At 39.3% G+C, this 5,714-nt stretch overlaps 2 long non-coding RNA genes across 2 annotated transcripts; both read right to left on the reverse strand.

The window, feature by feature from the left end:
- Window positions 1-279: 279 nt before the first annotated feature.
- On the reverse strand, window positions 280-1,301 carry LOC115796871 (uncharacterized). Its single transcript, XR_004021355.1, has 3 exons — window positions 1,251-1,301; window positions 1,098-1,160; window positions 280-339 (listed from the first exon to the last, which is right to left on the reverse strand). It is a non-coding gene; the product is annotated as an uncharacterized LOC115796871 (long non-coding RNA).
- A 247-nt stretch (window positions 1,302-1,548) lies between these two features.
- LOC115796869 (uncharacterized) lies at window positions 1,549-2,712 on the reverse strand. The gene is made up of 4 exons (XR_004021352.1): window positions 2,652-2,712; window positions 2,368-2,478; window positions 2,209-2,224; window positions 1,549-1,637 (listed from the first exon to the last, which is right to left on the reverse strand). It is a non-coding gene; the product is annotated as an uncharacterized LOC115796869 (long non-coding RNA).
- Window positions 2,713-5,714: the final 3,002 nt, after the last annotated feature.

Below are 5,714 nucleotides of genomic sequence, written 5' to 3' on the forward strand. Positions count from 1 at the left end.
GAGCAGTTACCTTTGAACAAAAAATCACTTATCTTCCTCTCTTTCCCATCTTTCTTACATCTTTGTCCATCTCTGAGATTATCACATGTTAATATTTTATTTCTCTCCCTGGGAAATACAGGAACTGCACATTTAGCTACCAGGACACAATTTGTTCCAGACGCACCAAAAAAAAAAAAATCTGTTTGCTAACTTCTGTGAGCTGTTACTGTAGAAACACTGAGAAGCTGCCCGGATATCACCTTTAAGGATGTGTGTGTGGGGGGGGGGGGGGGGGGGGGGGGGGGGGGGGGGGGTCAGTGGCTGCCCTCCATTCATGCCTGTCCCACCTGTGGCTTCCTGTTGGAGCACAATAAAGCTTATTGTAAAAGCATCGTCCTGGGCTGACTGACTGTTAGCCAGAGATGAGCTCATGCTTTGTTCAGTTTAATCAGTGCTGCTGATGAGATCACATGTATAACATGGAAAAGTGTTTTCTCACTTTAGTCAACACAAACTGAGAGTCCTGCTGCCAGAAGTGAGTAGAAGAAATAAATGAGAAGGTGGAACTCATATCAGTGCATATTGTACATGTGAATAATAAAGACTGCTGCAAACATTTGTTAACACAGTTTTTCCAAAACCAGCAGGACTTTGACTGAAACTGTTTGTAGAACAACATCTGGTAAAGACTGAGGCTTTCAAAGCTCAGTGAAGCCTGTTCATGACATTTTCATTGACTTTAAATGGATTTAAGTGGCCTAATCTTCAGATGAGGTGGTGCAGAGCTGAGCGCGGCAGCTGGAGGAAAAACCTTCCTGCAAAACTGGATTCAAAGTAGCTGTAAGTCAGCCAGCAGGAGACTAAAGCATCCAGGAAGCTCAGGCTTTGTATCCAGTAAGTGTCTCTGTGCATCATGTGCAACAAGAGATTCTGTGAGCTGGAGATCTCATATTTATGTACAAACAATATGTTGATGTAGTAATTCAGAAAAACAGTCACATTATGATGCTGCCCTGTTAAATTAATCAGATAAATCCACCAAAGAAAAACAAAAACCTTTTAAACACTTTCTAAACCATATTTTTTGTTTTACATTGTGTGATTTATGTACTCACTTTAATTGCCAAAGTTTTGAAGCTCAGTCAGAGAGCATGCAGCATCTTGGTGTTGATCAGCTCCTGAAATGTGCAGATTTTTAGTTACAGGATTGTAAACTCATCACATGGATTTAGTTTAACCTGCTCTGCTTTTCAGAATATATTCTGTACCATTTCTAGTATTTTCCACTTGTGTGATTGATTCATAGAGGTCAGCAGTACCTAAATAACACAAAAAATACAATTACAACAAGTCAGGGTCACATTCAAGATTTTAATGCAGTTACATCAAAGATGAGAGCAGAGACAGAAGTACTGTGTGAGTCAAAAACAGGACTATCAGATATTTTAAATGTTCTTTGAAAATCTGCTGATCACAAACTGAACCTAACAAATGTTATTGTTAATGGAGCCTGAATGAAAGTCAATATTAATAATAATAATAAAGATTGGTTTCAGTGCTGACCATGTTGTAGAGAGTCGTATTCATCAGTTTCATTCTGGCTGACTTCATGATTTGTGGAGGAGCCCAAACTGTGACTCTCAGACTGGATCGACCTGAAACATGAAATAAACACAATAAATACAAAGTCACTGATGTATGTTTATAAAAAGGCCCCCTTGTGGCTGCTTTGTACCTCAGACGTTTCCACTAAACTCTCTTGCTCCACCTGCAAAACACCTCACTAGACCTGGACCGTCGACCAATCAGGAGTCACCTGGACTCACAGCACAGGGTTCATATTATGGACTTGACACTTTATTGTGACTGCTGGTATTAAGCCTGGTTGGTGGAGTTTTTCCTCTGTACTAGTGTTTAATATAGATTTGTGTATGGCATTTTGTTTTGTTTAGATAAGCATTTAAGATACAGTAACAGGTGTGTTTTGGTTTCAGTGTAACCTTTACATAGTTCAATATGTTTTTGGTTTTCTTGTTTCAGAACCACACATTCAAATCATCAGCTGTAACTGCACTGGTGGTGGCAAATAAAGTAATTCAATGAAGACATCTGTGTGATTCTGATCGATCACCTGCTGCAGGTTCTACTTCCAGCACAATCATAATAGCAGAGAAGCACAGCCTCCCTCACAGTGTTTGAAATAATAATAAAAAGTATTTTACCAACCTGGTGAAGCATGAATCTGTGAAAGAGACATATGTTATTACATCATTTTGTGATGGATAAACTGCTTCGTGAGATCAGAATGCATGTATATGTTTGAATAATTAAAGTGTATGTAGTAAATAAACTGTCTAATACAGCATCAAAAGAAGAGGCTCTTACACTTGGACTGTCTGCAGATAAACAACAAGAGCAGGAGAATAATGAGGAGAGAGACTCCACAAACCAGTCCAACAATCAGCCACACAGAAGAAGATGAAGAGCTTCCAGCTCCTGACACAGACAAACAATAATTAAGTATTAATAAACTTTTCATACCATAAGTTTATAAAAGTTCTCACAAAGTAGAGCCAGGTGACTTCAAGCCTTAAAACAAACAATCTAATGTTTCTTCTCAAGCATGAAAATCATTTCCAAATATTCATCAAATCTTTGATCCTGCTCACCTTTAACTAACATCCAGCTCTGTGGTGACTCTCTTCCTGAGTATTCACACTTTTAGAAACCTTCATCAGACTTTGACACTGCAGAGATCTTCAGCTCCTCTTTGGTATCATTTTGAATAAGTTTGTCATTGTGGTAGAAAAACACATTGGAAAGTATTTTTTGTGTCTTCAAACTGCAGCTCAGACTAACAGAAGCTCCTTCAGTCACAGGATGAACAGGACTCACCAGGATAGGACCATCAGGATCATCTGTGACACAATCACATCAAATCATTTCTATAGTACTTATTTTGGATTGTGATCTGTCTTAAATTCTGGGTCATTGTTTCCTGCAACAGGAATGAAGCACAACAAATGCTCCATTCATTAAGTCACAGTAGTGCTATACAGCCTGCAATATTCCTCTTCTAGCAGGTCTCTGCAGACTGGGAGTCACTGGGAGTCATCTTATCAGCCAGTGTTTTGGTATATCCACAGGCATTCATGGTGCCATCTATAAATATCATCTCCCCAACATGTATTGTACTCAGCCCCTTGTCATCACTCTCTTACCTCCAGGACTCTGCACTCACAGTGATGCTCCTGTTCTGGACCCCATCTGAACACATTTATTTTGTTCTCATTGACCAAAGTGTGCTCCCAGCATTCATCAAGCTTCTGATCATCTTCTTTAGCAAAGTTTAGTCCTGCAGTTGTTTTATTCTTGGATGTCATCTGTACATGTTGATGTTATGCAGTGACCTTTGAACTGTCTGACCGTTCAAAGAAACTCAGTTTTTTCAGTCTGAAGTACTTGTGTGCCTCTTTTTCAGCTCTGGTCAAACTTAAATTGCATTGTCCTCAGCATCATCTTAAGAGGACAGCTCTTATTAATGCTAATAGAAGTTGTTCTGTACCTCCTGATTACTGCTGCAGTTCGATAATCTAACCTATAGTTGGACATGGATCTTCATGCATCTTTTTCCATCTTTCTGAAGTCTGACAGTCAGATTTTTCACTCATTGTGGAAATTATTTTCCATGTGGAGTCATGATGCAGACAGGCAGTCAGACACAGGTGATAAACTGAAACAGTTCTGGTTATCACGACTAATTTTATAAACATTTCGATACAAATGGGATCCTGGAAATCACACAAGCATTTAATTTTTGTTTCAGTCTTCACCGGTTTTCTAACTCATCAGGGATCATAAATGTAATCACTTACAGCTTTTATGCTTTGGAGCCTGTATTTTCATCAAAGGCTTTTGATTGTTTATCAGAGGAATTATGTTGAAATTCTTCCTTCGGGCTGCATAAAAACCTAAATATTTGATTTGACTGTTAGTACTAATATGCAGTACTCTCATGCAGTACTGTAGTGAAAAGACTCCTTTGAGCTCAGCATAGATCTGTAAATGTTGGACTCTGGTTTGAAATTGAGACCCAAACACAGGAAATGACTCAGTGTGTGGTTGAACTGAAACCGAAGACCTGTACACTTCACAAATTAAAGTAACAAAGACAACATTTAAATTCATAGTTACTTTTATTATCTGTTGGCATACCAAAGCAAAGCATGAACTCATTGTTCTTTAAGTTCTTTGTCATGTATGTACAGATGCACACTGACCTCAGCATCTGACTGCATGTAAACACAATAAAAGAAAACCAAACAGATGATGTGAAATAATTGCTGAAGCTCTGTAATAATGATGTTTGTGTTGAACGCTACATGATGCCAGTCAAGATCATGTAATCGTATCCAAAGTTCAAGAAGCAGACCCAAATGCAGACCAGAACTCAGAGCACCAAAGAAAAGGTTACCTTTATCATAAAGCTGATAGTTTGAGGCCACAGTGGCAACAAATAAAGAAACCTGTGGTGGTGGGATGTGGTTTTGGCTCAGCTGCAGGGGAGGGGTGGAGCAGAGGGTGTAGGGGCAGTGCCAGGAGAGGCTGGCTGGCACTGCTGCCGGCCATCATTAAATGTCAGTTTCCATCTTCGTTCTCATTTTAGTTTTCAGCCATGATGCTCAACAAGAGATGATTGTGTTTGTTTTTGAGTGCAGAGATGGTGCATATGAGCCTGTAACTATGCGAGAACTCAGTTATATCACACAAAAATATTATTTTCCAGGTTGTCCCCTGGAGGTGGTCACTGACGCACTAATGTTCATCTGCATAATCACATGACCCGAGGTGTGAAAAAGGTGTGAGTCATTACAATCATTGGTTTTTTGGTGAAACTTCGCCAAGTAGGTTGATGCGCCTGAGAAGGGAACTCACTGTAGATGGGAGACAGTTGGTGTTGTAAGCCTCCACCTCTGTTCATTGATGGTCGTTAGCACGTCTCACAACATTGCACACAAGCTTAGTTCTACATTTACATTCAATTGTGAGTCTTCAGTTTGCCACAGACATTAAAAACACATCTTCTACCTCCTCTGATACACACGCCTTCATTTTATACTCATGGCCACCTTTTAGTGTCACAGAGGGGTTGATACTTTCTCTGGATGAATGAAACTGCTATGAAGATGAAACAAAAACAAACTTTACACAGTGATGTTGGTGCTCACACAGCACAACTCATAACCATTCTGTAATTATTCAATGATACTCTGTCACATTACCACTTCTTTCCACTTCACTTACAGACTCATCACACTTTGGTTTCTAACCAAACTTGTGCTTTGGGCACAGTTACAGCTATATTTACAACACACTGGGATTTTTTGGCTTCTTCAACTCGCTGTGACTAATGACAGACTGAAGTCAAAGTCTTTATTCTTTATCATCACAGCTCTGAGAGATATTTAACACCAGGCCAAGCAGATACATTTGCTCCAATAAATAATAAATGACTAAACTGCGCCCTCTGTTGACCACCAGCTCTAAACACAACCCAGTGATTATATTTGAGAGGTGTGTTTACAATGAGAAATGTGGAGAATGACGAGGATCTGAGCGGTTTGGAAGCTGCAGGAAGAAAAAATATATTATATGTGATTTTGTGGGCAGAGAGAGTGACAGTTTCTTCAATGCTTTCTTAATTCTAATATGTATAAACATTTACAGCATAT

This window comes from Archocentrus centrarchus, chromosome 18 (genome assembly GCF_007364275.1).
Source record: "Archocentrus centrarchus isolate MPI-CPG fArcCen1 chromosome 18, fArcCen1, whole genome shotgun sequence".
NCBI lineage: Eukaryota > Metazoa > Chordata > Actinopteri > Cichliformes > Cichlidae > Archocentrus > Archocentrus centrarchus.